Source organism: Aegilops tauschii, chromosome 1 (genome assembly GCF_002575655.3).
Source record: "Aegilops tauschii subsp. strangulata cultivar AL8/78 chromosome 1, Aet v6.0, whole genome shotgun sequence".
Lineage (NCBI taxonomy): Eukaryota > Viridiplantae > Streptophyta > Magnoliopsida > Poales > Poaceae > Aegilops > Aegilops tauschii.
In genome coordinates, this window is record NC_053035.3 from 44,804,747 (window position 1) to 44,824,693 (window position 19,947).

Genomic DNA, 19,947 nt, shown 5'->3' on the forward strand with positions numbered 1-19,947 from the left:
ATTACTGTGATCCTTGAAGGAATCAGATACGCACTGGGTTGAGGAGCTCGACTCCGTACTATGGGGGCTGCGGACCACGCCAAATCGCACTACCGGATACACACCGTTTTTATGGTGTACGGCGCAAAGGCGGTACTACCCTGCGATCATTCATGACTCACCTCGAGTGCGCATGTACGAAGAGAAAGAAGCCGAGCTTGATCGGCAGGACAATTTAGACGCCCTGGAGGAGGAGCGTGACATTGCAAAAGCCCGCTCCGCATTCTATCAGCAACAGGCTCGACGGTATCAAAGCAGAGAAGTACGGGCCAAAACTTATAATTTTGGCGAACTCATTCTACGCCTTCCAGAGAAGAAAAAGGACAAGCTCAAGCCCAAATGGGAAGGTCCCTTCATCATCGATAAAGTTCTAACCGATGGAGCGTACCGTCTGCGTGATGCATCTGACAATCGACTTGAGCCAAACCCATGGAACGCGGCCAGACTCCGAAGGTTCTACGCCTAGTGCCGGACTATGTGTTCGTCTCCTTACCTCCACCTTTTATATATATATCATCTATCTGTCTTTCTTTTTTTCTCTCTTCCCTTTTTCTTCATGGCCTTAAAAGCTTAAAATGTGTCTTGACTACACAATCTTGACGCGCCGGGCGTGCTCATTATACTTGGGGGCTTCTTATATAGAAGCTTAATATAATTATATTCCGGGCTTTATGCCCCCTGCACATGTGTTACTTTTCCAGATGTACCTTTTCTTTGCCATTATATGCATCGATATGACTTAAGTTTTGGCCAAGCTGGGTTGCCTGGCTCTTGTGTTTATGCCCTACGTTCCCGTTAATTCCGCTAGGGCATAAGGGGAGCACCTCTGCGACTGTTACTGTCGGGTCAACCGGATGTGTACCTCAGACTGGGTGAAGCCGAAAGCTAGCGTTCTTAAGGGAATATTCGGTCGGTGAACAAAAGATGACTTTTACTTATTGCAATACATGCCCCCAGATGTTTATATCCTGCGTCTCTTTTCGAAGTTCCGACATGCACATTAATGCATGCGTACCCAGGGAAAGGAACCCTTAACGGAACTATTCTCCCTGGAAGATGTTTCTTACTATCCATGTAATATAACATAGCTAGTTGGGTACTTGTCTGTTCAAGCACTTATGACCCCTACGCTTGGTTTCCACGCGCACCCCGGTTTTTACATAACTGAGCGGGTATTCGGATACACTCCGGACTGTCGGGTCCGGAGGTCGAAGCGAAAAGGGCTGCCATGACAAATGATTTATAATCCGGCTAGGGACAACATATGTCCTTTGAAGTACACAGTCACTTCGACTGACTAAATTCTTCTTCTATACCATCCAACAGGCTGTCTAGCCTACAATCCTGTTGGGAATACTTTGCGGCTAATTTTACCTGGTCATATACCAGAGTAACGGGGATCTCTTTCCCATCAGACCCTACAGGTCCGACCTCGACCATGTGATTCGGGTCAGCCTTGGTATATCGCCTCTTCACCTTGGCCCAGGCTTCCCTTGCACCTTGTCGGCAGGTCGATATCTTCCATAATCGGAAGCACCGCCGCGCTCCCTTGAGCATCTCTACGAGCTCCCCCATGCCTCCTGGCAGGGAGGCGGATGGCCACAAGGCCTGGGCAATGCCCTGCTTGTTCGTGCAGTTGTGAGAGCTCTTGCAGAAGATCGCCCGCAGATCCGGGCATCTCCTCTTCGGGACGACCCGTCAGCATACCTACAGATATAACTCTATTAGCCGGTTTCTTTGCCGAACTCTATAAAAGTTCCTTCAAGCACTTACTAAAGATGCCGCGTCGAAGCCTCTTATTCTCCTTTACGGAGTCAGCAAGCTGGGCCCGAACATCTTTCAGTTCAACGCCCAGCCGGGTATTGGCATGTTGGAGATCATTTTTCTCCCGCCTAACCCGCGTAAGCATGTGCTCGCCAGCCTCTAGCTGTCGTTGAGCATGTTGCTCATCCCCTCGCACGATCTTCGGATTCGCTCCGGGATTATCTGCAGAATCTATTGTTAGATTTGCATGCATGCCGAATACTAACTGGTACATGCCATTTCATTCTTTTCGATCAAGACAAGTATTACTAGATGGGGCCTTCTTGGACTCCTCCATTCCGGCAACTGCGGCCTGTAGCTGGGCTTTGCATTTATCCAACTCTTGAGACAACTGGGTATTCTTCTCCATAAGAACCTATGCATATAATGATCCTTAAATCAGTTGTGCCAACTATTTCAAGTCTCAGGGGCTACTGGTATACATAATTATCAGATTTTCTTACCCGTATATCCTTTACATACTGGTCTGTCGCTCTGGCCAGGCCATTTTGAGCAGCTCGAATGTACGGGTCTCCTGAGTTGAAGGCGTCGAACGCCTCTTCGGAGAAACTAGCATTGCGGAGTACGGCCCGGCGACGCCTATGATTCATGGCGCTCTCCACTTCGGAATTCATAGCGGACAGCCTATCCGCATCCTCTGTAGGAGGAATATCCGGTGTTGTCCCCACGTTAGCATCTGCTCCTAAGTCTAGCTCTAGAGTCCGGCTGGTGGAGGCGTGGCCGGCAAGCTCTCCGGGCACAGTCCGGTGAGTGTTTTTTCTGCCAGGAACCATCGACGTTATTACATTTTAAGACGACAACCACGTGCCAGGGTTTTTTCATACCTCCGCGACGGCGTCTCAGTCCTGACCGCCTTCCTTTTAAGCCTTCCCGGCTTCGGTGCCCCTTGTTGATGAGTCACCGCGGGTTCAGCATGGCGCCCCGAGGGCCTTCCCTGTAAGACGCAATACGTGTGTGGTGGGTAAAGTGCAAAGAAGGGATCCTTCTCGGAAGTTGGGACTCCGGTTTTTCTTACATGCGATGCAGGGAGCAGGCCAGGATAATCGGCTATGATGGCCACCAAGGCACCGTCGCAGCTTAACTGATAGGACGTCCTGTCGACGAGCTCCACGAATATGTCTGGATCTTCTTCGAGTCCGGGGTCGAGGGCCCGGTCAGGGTCCTCTTGTTGTGGAGATGGGCTGTGGACCTGCCTCACAGCTTTTCGCAGTTCCTGCTATGAAATAGCAAGGTAAATATTTCTTATGAAGAATGCGGGAAGGTCTGGAGTAAAAGGTAGCAGCTCACCCAGTTTGGGGGGTTGTACATGGAGAATCCATCCCATGGCTTAATGCGGATGAACTCCTCTTCCTCTCCTTTGGACAAATCGGATAGTATTTTCGCTAAAGCAGCGGCGGAGTCCGGACCTTTACGGCCGCAGCGGGTGGCATCGTCTTCTCCATTGAAGTGCCACATGGGTTTCCCCCGATATTGAAGTGGCTGCACCCCCCGCATTATACATATTGACATAACCTCGACTATTGTCAGTCCTGACTTGGCCAGCATTTTTATCCTGCCCATCAGGTAAAGGAGCTCTCTGTTATCTTCCTCCTGGGGGCTCCGAGGGCGCCAGCTGTGGCGTTTCTTCAAAGGGGCATTATCAAAATCAGGAAGGCCCATCCGAATAGGGTCCGTAAGGGGGACGTCCTCCATATAAAACCACTCCAAAGGCCAGTCTTTGGATGTCTTCTTCGGAGTACCGGATAGGTATCCGGTCCCGGCGATGCGCCATATTTCGGCTCCGCCCACTTGATATATTGACCCCTCCTATGTACGGAGTACGAGGCAGAATAGCCTCTTCCATAGCTCGAAATGAGCTTCGCAGCCCAGAAACAGCTCGCAAAAGGCGACGTAGCCGGCGATGTGTAATATGGAGGCGGGAGTAAAGTTATGCAGCTGGAGGCCATAGAACTCCAGGAGCCCGCGGAGGAACGGATGGATTGGAAATCCGAGTCTCCTCAATAAGTATGGGACAAGGCATACCTGCTCCCCCCTGGATGGGTTGGGAAAGTTCTCCGCTTGCGCCCCGCGATTATAAGTGGCTAGTCCGGCTCGGACGGGGACCATATATGCAGGAGGGAGAAACCCCTGGGTCTGCAACTCTACTAATTGGCTGTGGGGGACGGAACATTTCTCCCAGTTTCCTGGCTTAGCGCTATGGGGGCGAGAGGAGGAGCTGCGATGGCCAGCCATGATGGGATGGTCCTTCCGGGCGCGCTCTGGGGGATACTCGCTGTGGGAGGATGGTGTGATCTGGATCTGAGGATCCCCGTCTCTTTAAATAGACGGTTTACTTACATGGTTAGGGTGGTAAATGTAAAAATGCCCCGACTTCTCGCATTCGCTCGACACGTGGAGAGAGCCATTATTAAAGCACAGAAGTCGAGGAGTGCAACATTCATGGGAAGCCGGACACTACTCGTTACAACAGGTACTCGGGATTTGGAGAAGAACCCGCCTTGCAATGCTGAAGACAATCTGCATGCCGGACTCATCGTCATTGAAGCCTGGTTCAGGGGCTACTGAGGGAGTCCTGGATTAGGGGGTCCTCGGACAGCCGGACTATATACTTTGGTCGGACTGTTGGACTATGAAGATACAAGATTGAAGACTTCGTCCCGTGTCCGGGTGGGACTCTCCTTTGCGTGGAAGGCAAGCTTGGCAGTTCGGATATGTAGATCTCCTCCCTTGTAACCGACTCTATGTAACCCTAGCCCCCTCCGGTGTCTATATAAACCGGAGGGTTTAGTCCATAGGACGACAATAACAATCACAATCATAATCATAGGCTAGCTTCTAGGGTTTAGCCTCTACGATCTCGTGGTAGATCAACTCTTGTAATACTCATATCATCAAGATCAATCAAGCAGGAAGTAGGGTATTACCTCCATCGAGAGGGCCCAAACCTAGGTAAACATTGTGTTCCCCGCCTCCTGTTATCATTAGCCTTAGACGCACAGTTCGGGACCCCCTACCCGAGATCCGCCGGTTTTGACACCGACACTTGCTGCGGCGAGCTCCAGCATCGGCGAGCGCTAGGAGAGAGTTATGAGGGTCGGGACGATGATCGGGGCGAAGTTTGGCAAGGTTTGGCAGGCAGGGAAGCGATAACGCGAGCAATAGAGGCACGGGCGCGACGCAGAGCGCGTCGGCCGTATGCCAGCCCGCCTGGACGAACGCGATCACCGCGTGAACTCTGACCTCAGGCTTAGCTAAGCCTAAACCTCATGTCTGGCGTGTAGTCCATGGTAGATTGAGAGGTTACCACACTTTGGTTTGAGCTCAGGTGCAGTAACATGGATTTCAACTTCCTGGTAAGTTTCTAGACAATAACTTTTAGAGCTTACTGTGGTTAAAATATTTAGAGTTGGGAGCTGGGCTTTGGAGGTTAGCAAATCTACTAAGGTGATGATGCATAAGAAAATTCAGCCACAATTTAGCAAGTAAAATGGTAGTTGCTATAGAAACTACCATTTCTGTCAAGAACAGAAAATATTTTCTGTAGCAAAAATATTCCAAAAAGTGATGAAATATTTTTGCTCTGGAAGGTGCCCTAGGGTTCAAAGAATATTTGGGATTTTTCTCAGATTTTTGCGGGCAAGAAAAATTGGGGTTGCTTTGGAACACAAGGGGCTAGTTAGGGTTTTAGAGAGAAAATGAATATTTTTCATTAGAGAAAAATATTCATAATATTACTTTGAGATGGATCGGAGAAGAAATGATGGCTTAGGGAGAGAAATAACCCACTTGGGTGAAAGTCAAGGGGGTACCCAAGTGTTTAAGTTCATATGAAGTGATTCAAAAATTTCAAATTCAAATCCAAACCAACTGAAAATCAGGCAAAGAGAAGAGGGCAAAAACCAGGCTGTCACAAACCTCCCCCACTTAGGATGAATCTCGTCCTCGAGATTCGGTTGCTTGGGAAAACCATTATGGATAATGTGTCTTTAGAAATTCTTCTCGTTCCCAAGTCGATTCTGCCTCTGTGTGATGCTCCCACTGAACTTTGTAAAACGTCCTTGCTTTACTACGAGTGACCCTTTCCATCTGATCCAAAATTCTGACCGGTCTCTCTTCATATGTTAAATCCTTTGCCAACTCTATTTCTGTCATAGCAGTCTTTTTCTCAGGCGGCGATATGCATCGCCTCAACTATGAAACATGAAACACATTGTGCACTTCCGACAATTCTGGGGGTAGTTCCAACTGATATGCAACAGTACCCACTCTGGACATAACTGGGAATGGACCAATAAATCTGGGTGCCAACTTTCCACGAGTCTAGAATCTCTTGACTCCTTTCATAGGAGTGACTCGGAGGTATACATGTTCTCCGGGTTCAAAACTAATCTGTCGGTGCTTTGCATCATAATAACTCTTCTGTCGAGATTTGGCCAATTGCAATCTATCTCGGATTTCCTTGACTTGCTTCTCAGCTTCCGTCATGAGATCCATTCTGAAAATACGGCTATCTCCAGTTTGAGACCAATTTAAAGGAGTGTGGCACTTACGGCCATACAAAGCTTCATACGGTGACATCTTTAGGCTGGTCTGGAAGCTATTGTTGTATGAGAACTCGGCATATGACAGGCAGTCTTCCCATTTAGGCACTTGGGCCAAAGCGCAAACTCGTAGGATATATTCGAGTATTTGGTTTACCCGCTCAGTCTGTCCATCAGTCTGAGGATGATAAGCGGTACTATATTTTAGCGCTGTCCCCAAAGCTTGGTGGAGACGTGACCAGAAAGCGGAGGTAAAAAGTGACCCCCGATGAGAAGTGATTGTTCGAGGCACTCCATGCAGACTGACTATTCTGGATACATACAGTTGTGCGAGTTGATCGGCTCGATATGTGGTTCTGATAGGGATAAAGTGAGCAACCTTGGTTAATGTTGGGGAACGTAGTAATTTCAAAAAAATTGCTACGCACACGCAAGGTCATGGTGATGCATAGCAACGAGAGGGGAGAGTGTTGTCCACGTACCCTCGTAGACCGAAAGCGGAAGCGTTAGCACAACGCGGTTGATGTAGTCGTACGTCTTCACGATCCGACCGATCAAGTACCGAACGCACGGCACCTCCGAGTTCAGCACACGTTCAGCCCGATGACGTCCCTCGAACTCCAATCCAACCGAGTGTTGAGGGAGAGTTTCGTCAGCACGCCGGCGTGGTGACGATGATGATGTTCTACCGATGCAGGGCTTCGCCTAAGCACCGCTACAGTATTATCGAGGTGGACTATGGTGGAGGGGGGCACCGCACACGGCTAAAAGATCAACAGATCAATTGTTGTGTCTCTGGGGTGCCCCCTTGCCCCTGTATATATATAAAGGAGCAAGGGGGGAGAGGCGGCCGGCCAGGAGGGGCGCGCCAGGAGGAGTCCTACTCCCACCGGGAGTAGGACTCCCTCCCTTTTCCTTGTTGGATTAGGAGTGGAGAGGGAAGGAGAGAGAGGGGGAAAGGAAAGGGGGGGCGCCGCCCCCTCCTTGTCAAATTCAGACTTGGGGGGGGGGAGGGGTGCGCGGCTGCCCCTTGGCCGCCTCTCCTCTTCCACCAATTGGGCCCATGAGGCCCAATAACCTCCGGGGGGTTCCGGTACCCCCCGGTACTCCGGTATATATCCGATAACCCCCGGAACCATTCCGGTGTCCGAATATAGTCGTCCAATATATCAATCTTCATGTCTTGACCATTTCGAGACTCCTCGTTATGTCCGTGATCACATCCAGGACTCCGAACAACCTTCGGTGTGAGAGTAAATGGCCACGGGTAGCCTAACCGACTCCCCCTGGCTCTCTAAAAAATTATCAGGCCGATTGGGCCTTCAAGTATCCAAAACACAAGGCCGCCTTCCCCTGGTCGGCTATCTCATAGGCCGACTACCGGAAGGCGACCCGACCTCCAAAAAACCTTCCCGAAGATAACCATAAGATGGCCGACTCCCAGAAGTCGGCCATAAGTAGACCGACTCCCAGAAGCCGGCCACAAGAAGACCGACTCCCAGAAGCCGGCCACAAGAAGACCGACTCCTGGAAGCCGGCCAAGACTGCACCCACCAGGGCTACGCCCACATAACGGTGATGAGATGGGGCATGGCCACAGTACAGCCTGCCACCCCCGAATCCCGGAGCATGCATGGCCACAGTGCGCCGTACGGGTCAGCCATCCCCCGTCCGGCGCGACACTGTTGCCATGTTGACCGTGACGTCACCCATGACAGGCGCCAGTACGACCCGCGGGCGGTGGGCCCCTTCAGCCAGAGAGACGCTCGAAGGCGGCCCGGCCTCCCCTAGTCGGCCTGAGGCGTAGCTGGCTCCCAATAGCCGGCTACCTTCCTCCCTCGAAGTATGTGCATTATTAAGGAGACAAGACGAGGTGAGGCTACAGTGAGAGCCCGCCAGGCGACGGCACTGTAGCCACGCTTACCTCGACAAAGCCCTCGTCATCAGGGGCGAGGCAACAGTAACCAGCCGCCGACAAAGCCCCCGGACGGTGGGGCCGGCCTGTCAACCAAGAGGCCGGCAGCCGGCGGGACCCACCAGTCAGCGGGCCCCAGCGGCCGGTGGAGAAGCCGGCGAGCACAGACACTGACGGCTGGGACCCGCATCCAGCCGTATTACCATTTTATCCCTGGGGGGTAGGCCTATATAAACCCCCCCAGGACACCCATGCAAAGGGTTGATCTCGAAGATAGTTTTAGCCACCACGTAGAGGGAAGAGGAGAGCTAGCCTTGCCTTTCTTCCTTCTCTAGCCAAACAGCTCAAGGAGCACTTGTAGCTACTTGTGTTGATCTAGTGATCATGCGGAGACCCCGCATAGCAGGACTAGGGGTGTTATCTCCACGGAAAGCCCCGAACCTGGGTAAGATTCGCCGGCGTGCATGTCTTCGCCTTATCCCGCTTCCAGGCACCGGCAATGTCTTACTGGCTCCCACAATGATAAGCCACCCGTTGGCATATGTCGCACCTACCACCCGACATTTGGCGCCCACCGTGGGGCCAGGTGCACCGTCGTCCGGAGACCTGTTCTGGACGGGAACCCTTTTCCTCCCCCGCGAGCATAGCCAGCCCGCTACGCCCGATGGCGCTTGCCCTGACACGCTGCAAGGCGTCGACGACGCCTGTGCGGCGAGCTGCCTCGCCGATCTTCTTGGCGAGGCTCGCATCTCCGACGAGCCTGCGTCTGACGCGGGCACAGACTGCCCTGAGAGCCGCCTCGTCAGCCTCCTCGACCAGCTTCACGTCTCCAGCGAGCTTGCTGTGGACTTGGAGTCGGTCGGCTCCACCGACCCGATGATTGTCGACTCCAACACGGCATCGCTTGACGCCTTCCCCACTAACGTGGTGATCATCGACGACCCTCTCCCTCGAGCCGACACTGGCAGCAACGCTGTCACTGAGGTGCTGGTCATCAGCCACGGCGCCGTCTCGGGCGAGAACGCCCACGACGCCCGACAAGCGGCGCTGCACGACTTGTCCGTCCCCATCCCGGCCGACGCCGACGCCGAGACTCTGGAGGCACGCCGCCTCGCCCTCATCGCGGAGGGCCAGAAGATAGCATCCATGAGACGCCTCACTGAGGCTCACCAGCGCGAAGTCGGCCGCGCCGCCTTTGGTACGCCGCCTCCTGGCGGGCCGAGCCGAGCCGGCCTCGTCAAGAAGCGCGGCGCAGCCATCGCCAGCATGCTGGGAGCAGACCACCCAGTCTACGCCACGCCACTCGAGAACCTGCGTGCCGCTCAGGCGGCCGTAGACGAGCTGAACGGGCCGGGGGCTGATGAGCTCCCCTACATGACTAGACGCATCCAGCAGCTGATCAACGCGGCCGCAGAATGGCATGAAGCCGGCGCCCGCACTGAAAGTCCTCCCCCATGCCGAGAGCACGCCGCGACATCCCAAACGCCGACTGCAAGCGGCGCCCGCGCAAGAAAAGACAAGGAGCCGGCTGCTAGCCACAGTCGGACTCGGGTCACCATTGAGCGCGACGCAGAAGGCCGCCCCCGAGCGGTGGAACGACAAGGCAATCCGCCTCCCCCGCCTCGTGGGGAGAGATATCCCACCCCGCCGCATGTCACTCATCCGACTCTCGGCGGCCGACTAGGCCACCGCGAAGGAGTCGGCGAGAATGATGCCCGCCACCGGATCGACCGCCTAGCGCGATCCCTGGCGCTAGAAGAAGAAGATGATGTCGGCCCGCCTTGCCTTGGCCCCCGCATCCGCCACGAGCCCTTCCCCAAAGGGTTCTCACTCCCAAGAGACACGCCAAAATACAACGGCTCCGTGAAGCCGGAAGATTGGTTGATCGACTACTCTACCGCAGTCAGCATAGCAAACGGCAACAGGCGTGTTGCCGTGAAGTACGTCCCTCTCATGCTTCAAGGCACGGCATGCACCTGGCTGAACAGCCTCAAGCCCTACAGCGTCAACAGCTGGCTAGACTTCACGGAAGTCTTCGTCCGCAACTTCACCAGCACATACAAGCGGCCTCCCAAGCCCCGCAAGCTCTCCTTGTCCAAGGGCCCAGCGAATCGACTCGTGACTACCTCACGCGTTGGGCCGAGCTCCGCAACTCCTGCGAGGGGGTGCACGAGGTTCAAGCCATAGAGTACTTCACCGCCGGGTGCCGAGTGGGCACCCTCCTCAAGCACCGACTCCTCTGCGACGAGCCGACTATCCTCGACGAGCTGCTGATCATAGCAGACAAGTACGCGACGGCCGACTCCTCAATGAAGACCGAGCTCCGAGTGGACGCCTCTGGAAAGGTGCTCGCTCCGGCTCCGAAGACGCCGGCTGGTGACTCCAACCGACGCCCCTACCAGAGCGACCACAAGCGCAAGGCCCCTATGCCGCCTTCCACCAGTCGGCAAGTAGCCACCGTCGAAGACGAACAACCCGAAGAGCGGCCCGCGTCCAAGAAGAAGGGCGGCAGGCCGGCTTGGCAGCCGACCTTCTCCTACGAGCAAACTCTTGATGCCCCTGCAAGTTCCACAGCGGTGCGAAGCCGTCCAACCACACCACCCAGAAGTGCCATTGGCTCAGGCGGATCTCCAAGGGCGAGGTGCTGCCGCCGCCTCCGCCTCCTGGCCTACCGCCTCCAGCCCCTCAGCAGTCGGCTGTTCGACCAGCAGTCGGAGCCATTCAGGATGAGTTCCCAGATGAGCACGCCGCCTACGTCGTCTTCACGAGCCAAATTGAAGACAAGCGCAGTCGGCACCGACAGCACCAAGAAGTCAATGTGGCCGCCTCCAGCAACCCCGAGTTCGTGCATTGGTCTGAGAAGCCTATCAGCTGGAGCCGGGCGGATCACCCAGAGGTGATGCCGTCTCCCGGCTCTTATGCATTGGTGTTGGACGCCACCCTCGCGACAGAAAGGCGAGCTGCCCATTTCTCCCGTGTGCTGATTGATGGTGGAAGCAGCATCAACATACTGTACCGCGACACCATGGAGAAGTTGAACATCAAGGCGAAGCAACTCATGCCAAGCTGGACTGTGTTCCATGGCATCGTACCCGGCTTGTCCTGTTCCCCAATCGGCAAGATCAAGATGGATGTTCTCTTCGGAGACAAGGATCACTTTCGCCGAGAAGCGATCTGGTTTGAAGTACTGGATCTAGAGAGCCCTTACCACGCCTTGCTTGGCCGACCTGCCCTGGCCAAGTTCATGGATGTGCCCCACTACGCCTACCTCAAGATGAAGATGCCAAGTTCAAAGGGGATCATCACCATAGCCGGAGACTACAAGAAGTCCACCGAGTGCGCTGCGGCTAGCAGCCGACTGGCCGAGTCCCTCGTGATTGCTGAAGACAAGAAGATGCTGGACCGAGTCATGGCCATGGCCGGCAAGTAGCCGGCCCTGTCCCCCAACCCCAAGGAATATGATGCTTAGGGCTCCTTCCAGCCAGCCAAGGAAACAAAGAAGATACCTCTGGACCCGGAGAACCCGGAGAGGTTTGCTGTCATTGGTGCAAACCTGGACAACAAATAGGAAGGCGAGCTCGTCGACTTCCTCCGTGAGAATCGGGACATCTTTGCATGGTCCCCAAAGGACATGCCGGGTGTTCCGAAGGATTTCGCCGAGCACAAGCTACACGTCCGAGCGGACGCAAAACCAGCACAAGCTCTTGGCCCCTTGGGAAGGCCCATTCGTCATTAGCAAGGCCCTAGGCAACGACTCCTACTACCTGATCGACGCACAGAAGCCGAAGGCACGCAAGAGGGATGATTCCGGCAAGGAGTCGGAACGACCATGGAACACCAATCTCCTGAGAAGATTTTACAGTTAAAAGAAGTATGTATCACGCTACCTTTTGTATTAAGTACAAGACAACGGGCCCCCCGAGGCGCACTCGGGGACTACCCTCTTTTATCTATGAATGACGAGTGTCATACCCATGAATGTACTATTACATTTGATTTTCTATCTGGCACCGGGTTCGACTAGTCGGCCCGGGGACTAGCCGCCTTGAGTTATATTAAAAGTTCTACCTGAAGTCAGACAAGTAGTGTGCCGGCACCCGAGCCCTCTCTTATTGAAAGTTGCAGCTCGAAGAACCGACTGTCCGACTGGCAAGAGCCAAAGGCAGGAAAGGATGCCCACACGAAAAACGGCTAAGGACTAACGAACCTATATAACATAAGCCGGCCTCCCACCACACCTACCGGCTGTCAGAATAGCCGGCTGGCCAGCTTCCCAGTCACTTCATTACAATCCAAGAAAGCTAGAGTACTTGCCCTCCCAACCGGCCAAGCACTTCTCCAGCCACAGACTGCAGAGCAGTTGTTCGGCTGGGAAGGCGGCAACCAAGGGAGGGCGGCAAAGGAAACAGCCAAAGGATGAAAAGCAAGAACAATGGGAAGCCAAACACATGCATGATTATATTTACACATAAGGCCGTCAACAGGCCAGCAGTCAACATAATTTGAATACACCCGCAGTGGGTGGAACTGCGCAAACTTAACAAAATATTGTTCGAAGAGCAATAAACAGGAAAGCAAAGATGGCGGATCAGACTAAGGGCGCAATAGGCGAGCCGGGCTGGTCGGTGGAGACGGCAGTGCCGGCTGGCGAGTCTCGGCTTGATCATCGCCGGCTCCAGGCGGCGCGTTCACACGTGCCTCGTTGCTGGAGGCACGATCAAGTTGAGGCTGGCCGGTTGCTCCACCATCTGGCACAGCGTATTCACCATCCTCTCCCTCCTCCTCTTCGCCCTCATCGCTTGAGTCGATCTCCTCCGCCGAGTCCTCACCATCCGCCGGGTTTAGCCCGAACCACTCCTCCGGCTGAGCAATGCCATTGTCATCCACCTCAGGAGCAAAGGCGATGGTGTCGGTGTAGTCGGCGATTGCCAAAGCGCGCTAGATGATAGCTGGCCGCACCGCCTCCAACTCCTCGTCAGCCTCCTGCCGCGAGGTGGCCAGCTGGTCCAAGCTCAACTCGGGATACCAGGCTTTGACGAACTCCAGCGCCCGCCTGGCGCCTGACCGAGCTGCAGAAGCCTTCCAGGCCTCGAAGCGGCCAACCGCTACCTCCAGCCAGTCGGCAGTCTGACTGGGGGTACGGGGAACTGCCTCGCCAGGCCAGAGGGCGGCCAGCACTTCCACCCCAACGCGCTGAAGACGGTGGAGCATGCGGTGAGCCGGCTGGAGGCGGGCTTGGATCGCCAGAAGATGCTCCTCAAGCGACCGACGAGCATTCGGCGCGATCTCCACACCAGCTTGCCTTCGTGCCTTGCGGTGGGCCTCGACAACCTGGTTGGCGGCGGTAGAGTAACCAGGGAAGTACTCTGCACAACAAAGAAAGAGAAAAAACACAAAGTCAGAGAATGGACTAAATGGCAAGCAGCAAGCAAGAAACGAAGAAGAGGGCGGCCTACCATCGACCAAGTCTTCGATCTGGCCGTAGCCGCTGATCAGTGACTGCCTTGCCTCAGCCCAGCTCGCCGCCTCGGTCTCGTACTCGGCTTGAAGGGCGGCCTCGCTGTCCTGCACCGCCTCCAGGGCCGCCTTGTGGCTCTCCTCCTGGTCGGCCAGCCTCTTGACCAGGCGGTGACGCTCCTGAACCAAGGCGTCAAACTCGGCTTCCTTGGCGCGAAGGGTGGTCTGGGTCCCACCCAGCTGCTCCCTCAGGCTAGCATTGGCCTCTGCAGATATGGCAAAGAAGAAAAAAGCAATAAGAAAGAAGTCGTCAGGAAAGATCCGACCCGACTGCTCAGCAGTCGGCCCGAATCTCGGGGACTACACCCAGTGGGTGCGCTGACGCGCCCCCACGTGAGATAAAAGATGAAGCACTTACTCCGGCTCTCAGTTAGATCAGCAGTCTTCTGGGTCAGCTCCCGAGCCTGGGAGTTGAAGGCGGCCGCACGGAGGTTGTGGTAGTCCTGCAAGTCGGACAGAGAAGTGAACAAGAGCAAGATAAGCAATCAAAGTCTACTAAGAAGTTCCAAGCCGCCTGCTCAGCAGCCGACTCGGAACTCGGGAACTACACCCAGTGGGTGCGCTGACGCGCCCCCATGGAAGAGAGCAAGATCAAGAAACATAAAAGTGGGAAGGCTCACCCGAATGGCCGCCCGTGTCGCGAGGAACTCATCATTGTACTGCCTCAGCACGGCGGCCTGGGACTGAAGCCGGTTCTGGACTTCTTGCGCCGCCACGTTCACCACGGCCGTCCCACCACCCGGCGTCCACCCCGAGCTGGCGCTGGCTGTCTCCGGATCCTGGGTCGACGAGCTAGAGCCCGGCGCCGAAGTCGCCTTCCCCGCGCGCTGGCGTGATGACGATCGGACCACCAGGTTCGTCTTTGCAGCCGGCTCACCTCGAGCCGGCCGCACGGGCGGCGCGTCAAGTCGGCCGCCTCGGTCCGCCCCAGTCGGCGATGGCGGTGCCGCCTCCCTCTCCCGGGCGACGACGTTGTCCTCCTCCCTCTCCATCCCCGGCAGGTCGCCGCCGGCTTCCTCCGACGGGGGCTTCGGGATCTCGGGCGCCGCGACACGTAGGGGGGTGACAAACAAGGCCCCCTCCGCTGCCGCTGCGGCTGCAGCCTCCGCCTGGGCCTTGGCCGCCGCGTCGGCTTGTGCCTTCGCCGACTCCTCCGCCATCTCCTGCGCCGCCTTGGCACCGGCCGCCCTCAGCTCCTCCGCCTCCCGCTCCTCCTGCGCCTCCCGCGCATTCCGCTCCGTTGCCGCCTGAAGCTCGGCACGAGGGTCCACGCGGCGGGTATTTGCCGATCCTCCAGACGATCCAACCATGGAGGTGGCAGCAATCCGCTCAAGAGAGAGCGGAGCCCTGTTTGATGAGACAAGACAAGGATTCAGAAATCGACAAGAAAAGAAGAAGGAATATGCAAGAGAATCTACACTTACGCCGAAACCGTTTGGACTGCTTCACCACCTTCCGGAAGCAGGCCGCCTTCGCGGCCGCCTCATCCCGCCTGGTCGCCGCCGCCCCTCTCTTGGGCTTCTTCGGCCGATTGCCGAACAAGCCTGCCGCGGCCCGGCGCTTCTGCACGCCGCCTCGAGCAAGCGGCGCGGCGGAGGAACCCGCGCCACGGTCGGACGCCGGCTGGCGGCGCGGGATGATTTCTGCCTCGTCGTCCTCCGGCCAGTCGTCGAAGCTGGCTCCAAGCCCGGAGCCGCCTGCTTCGCCGCCTCCTGCCTCGGTGTTATCATCCATGGCGGCCGCCCCCAAGTCGGGGTCCTCCAAGTCATGCTCCGTCCGGTCGGGGAGAAATTGGCGATCCGCCCCCGCTGTCCCGGCCGCAGGTCGAAGGAGAGGGCTCTGCCAAGACGTGCCGACTGGTCAGAGTTAGCCAAGAAAAACTTGGTGACAAAACTAAAAGAAGAGAAGATAAAGAAAGCATACCATAGGCGGGGGATTGGCACGGGTGTACGGCTCCTTGCCAAACTGCCACTCTGCGGAGAGCTTGCAGTTCGCGAGATAGTTCACCATATGAGCCACCTCGTCATGAGGCATCTCCTTGGTGCACATCCAACTCGGATCGAGTTGGCCGCTCATTTGACTGATCAAATGAGGGCGGCGTTGAAGTGGGAGCACCCGGCGCACCACGAAGGCAGCCAGCAGGTCGGACCCAGTCAGGCCCTCCGACTGGATCATTACCCGGAGTCGGGCGACGGCGGCGGCTCCAGCCGGCGACAGCGTCCTGGCCCGATAGGACCACTGGGCCCGCCTCCCAGCCGGCGGGCCGGCTACGTAAGCCGGCAAATTGACGTAGTCGCCTTGCGGGGTGACATTCTTCACGTAGAAGTACGATTTCTGCCAGAGCTTCACCGACTGGATTAGCGTGATGGCAGGGAAGGGGTTGTCGGCTGCCGGCATCCGCACCGCGATGAAGGCGCCGCTCTGAGCCGGCACGCCCTGCATGTGGGTGCCAAGCTTGGATTGGAAGAATTCCCCCCAGAGCTCGAGGGTGGGAAGGACGCCGAGGAAGCCCTCGCACAGAGTGACGAAGGCGGACAGCGGCACCACCATGTTTGGAGTGAGGTGGTGCGGCTGGAGCTGATAAAATTTGAGGAAGGAGCGGAAGAAGGCGCTCGCGGGCAGGCCGAGGCCGCGCAGGAAGTGCGAGCGAAATATTACCCGCTCGCCTTCCTCCGGCGCCGGCGTGATCTCCTTCTTCGGCGCAAGACGGACCCGCACCTGGTCCTCGCCGGGCATCCGCCGCGTCTTGCGGAGGAAGTCGATGTGGTCCACGTGGACATTGGAGCCGTCCCTATCTCCGCCGTGCTGCATGACGGCAAGAAGCTGGTCAGAAAGGGCGCGGCGATGGCGAAATCACGGCCCTGCGGCGGCGAAGCTGCGGGGTAGTGCGAACACTAGAGGGACGGCGCGGCGGCGAAGGGCTGCTGCGGCGGAGAAGGAAAGGAAGAAAATGGCGGAGCGAGGGGAGCGTGCGAGCGCCTGCCGTTCCCCCTCCTCCCCCTACTTATAGCCTCGTGCGGCGAAGCCGAGGAGGCGAGGCGTGGGGGGGGGGGGAACATGGGATTAACTGCGTCCACTCCCCCACGTTCCGCGATTACTGCGCCCTAACGACATGCAGAAACTGCCGCCGGAAGGCGTGCGGCCCGCTTTGGGCCACAGAGAATCCGCGCCTGGGCCTAGGCGTGGGAGTGATGGGCCCCCGGCCTGCGGCGACGTCCTGTCGCGCGCGTGGGTTGGCAAGCTTTTTTCAGCCGGAGGGTGCCACGTGGTACGCGGGCGGCGAGCGACCGGCCCGCAACCCGGCGTGCGCACCAACCGACTCCCGCCTTCAGACTTCAAAATCTCGCCAAGACGGCGTACCCAACCGAAGCCGGGCTCCTAGCTGCTGGCTCTTCAAGATAGGAAGCTGACCGAGCTTCTCGTCCTCTTCTCAGCCTCGAAGCCCAACCAGCTTCGGGGACTACTGTCGGAGTAAATGGCCACGGGTGGCCTAACCGACTCCCCCTGGCTCTCTAAAAAATTGTCAGGCTGATTGGGCCTTCAAGTATCCAAAACACAGGGCCGCCTTCCCCTGGTCGGCTATCTCACAGGCCGACTACCGGAAGGCGACCCGACCTCCAAAAAACCTTCCCGAAGATAACCATAAGATGGCCGACTCCCAAAAGCCGGCAATAAGTAGACCGACTCCCCGAAGCCGGCCACAAGAAGACCGACTCCCGGAAGCCTGCCAAGACTGCACCCACCAGGGCTGCGCCCACATAACGGTGATGAGACGGGGCGTGGCCACAGTACAACCTGCCACCCCCGAATCCCGGAGCATGCATGGCCACAGTGCGCCGTACGGGTCAGCCATCCCCCGTCCGGCGCGACACTGTTGCCATGTTGACCGTGACGTCACCCACGACAGGCGCCAGTACGGCCCGCGGGCGGCAGGCCCCTTCAGCCAGAGAGACGCTCGAAGGCGGCCCGGCCTCCCCTAGTCGGCCTGAGGTGTAGCTGGCTCCCAATAGCCGGCTACCTCCCTCTCTCGAAGTATGTGCATTATTAAGGAGACAAGACAAGGTGAGGCTATAGTGAGACCCCGCCAGGCGGCGGCACTGTAGCCACGCTTACCTCGACAAAGCTCTCGTCATCAGGGGCGAGGCAACAGTAACCAGCCGCCGACAAAGCCCCCGGGCGGTGGGGCCGGCATGTCAACCAAGAGGCCGGCAGCCGGGCCCCAGCGGCCAGCGGAGAAGCCGGTGAGCACAGACACTGACGGCTGGGACCCGCATCCAGCCGTATTACCATTGTATCCCTGGGGGGTTGGCCTATATAAACGCTCCAGGACACCCATGCAAAGGGTTGATCTCGAAGATAGTTTTAGCCACCACGTAGAGGGAAGAGGAGAGCTAGCCTTGCCTTTCTTCCTCCTCTAGCCAAACAGCTCAAGGAGCACTTGTAGCTACTTGTGTTGATCTAGTGATCATGCGGAGACCCCGCAGAGCAGGACTAGGGGTGTTATCTCCACAGAAAGCCCCGAACCTGGGTAAGATTCGCCGGCGTGCATGTCTTCGACTTATCCCGTTTCCAGTCACCGGCGATGTCTTACTGGCTCCCACAGTGATAAGCCACCCATTGGCGTATGTCGCACCTACCACCCGACATTCCGTACATCAAAACATATAAACTCATAATATAACTGTCATCGAAACTTTAAGCGTGCGGACCCTACGGGTTCGAGAACTATGTAGACATGACCGAGACACGTCTCCGGTCAATAACCAATAGCGGAACCTGGATGCTCATATTGGCTCCCACATATTCTACGAAGATCTTTATCGGTCAGACCGCATAACAACTTACGTTGTTCCCTTTGTCATCGGTATGTTAGTTGCCCGAGATTCGATCGTCGGTATCTCAATACCTAGTTCAATCTCGTTACAGGCACGTCTCTTTACTCGTTCTGTAATACATCATCCCACAACTAACTCATTAGTTGCAATGCTCGCAAGACCTAAGTGATGTGTGTTATCGAGTGGGCCCAAAGATACCTCTTCGACAATCGGAGTGACAAATCCTAATCTCGAAATACGCCAACCCAACAAGTACCTTTGGAGACACCTGTAGAGCACCTTTATAATCACCCAGTTAGGTTGTGACGTTTGGTAGCACACAAAGTGTTCCTCCGGTAAACGGGAGTTGCATAATCTCATAGTCATAGGAACATGTATAAGTCATGAAGAAATCAATAGCAATATACTAAACGATCGAGTGCTAAGCTAACGGAATGGGTCAAGTCAATCACATCATTCTCCTAATGATGTGATCCCGTTAATCAAATGACAACTCATGTCTATGGCTAGGAAACATAACCATCTTTGATCAACGAGCTAGTCAAGTAGAGGCATACTAGTGACACTCTGTTTTTCTATGTATTCACACAAGTATTATGTTTCCGGTTAATACAATTCTAGCATGAATAATAAACATTTATCATGATATAAGGAAATAAATAATAACTTTATTATTGCCTCTAGGGAATATTTCCTTCAGTCTCCCACTTGCACTAGAGTCAATAATCTAGATTACACAGTAATGATTCTAACACCCATGGAGCCTTGGTGCTGATCATGTTTTGCTCGTGGAAGAGGCTTAGTCAACGGGTTTGCAACATTCAGATCCGTATGTATCTTGCAAATTTCTATGTCTCCCACCTGGACTAAATCCCAGATGGAATTGAAGCGTCTCTTGATGTGCTTGGTTCTCTTGTGAAATCTGGATTCCTTCGCCAAGGCAATTGCACCAGTATTATCACAAAAGATTTTCATTGGACCCGATGCACTAGGTATGACACCTAGATCGGATATGAACTCCTTCATCCAGACTCCTTCATTTGCTGCTTCCGAAGCAGCTATGTACTCCGCTTTACACGTAGATCCCGCCACAACACTTTGTTTAGAACTGCACCAACTGACAGCTCCACCGTTCAATGTAAACACGTATCCGGTTTGCGATTTAGAATCGTCCGGATCAGTGTCAAAGCTTGCATCGACGTAACCATTTACGACTAGCTCTTTGTCACCTCCATAAACGAGAAACATATCCTTAGTCCTTTTCAGGTATTTCAGG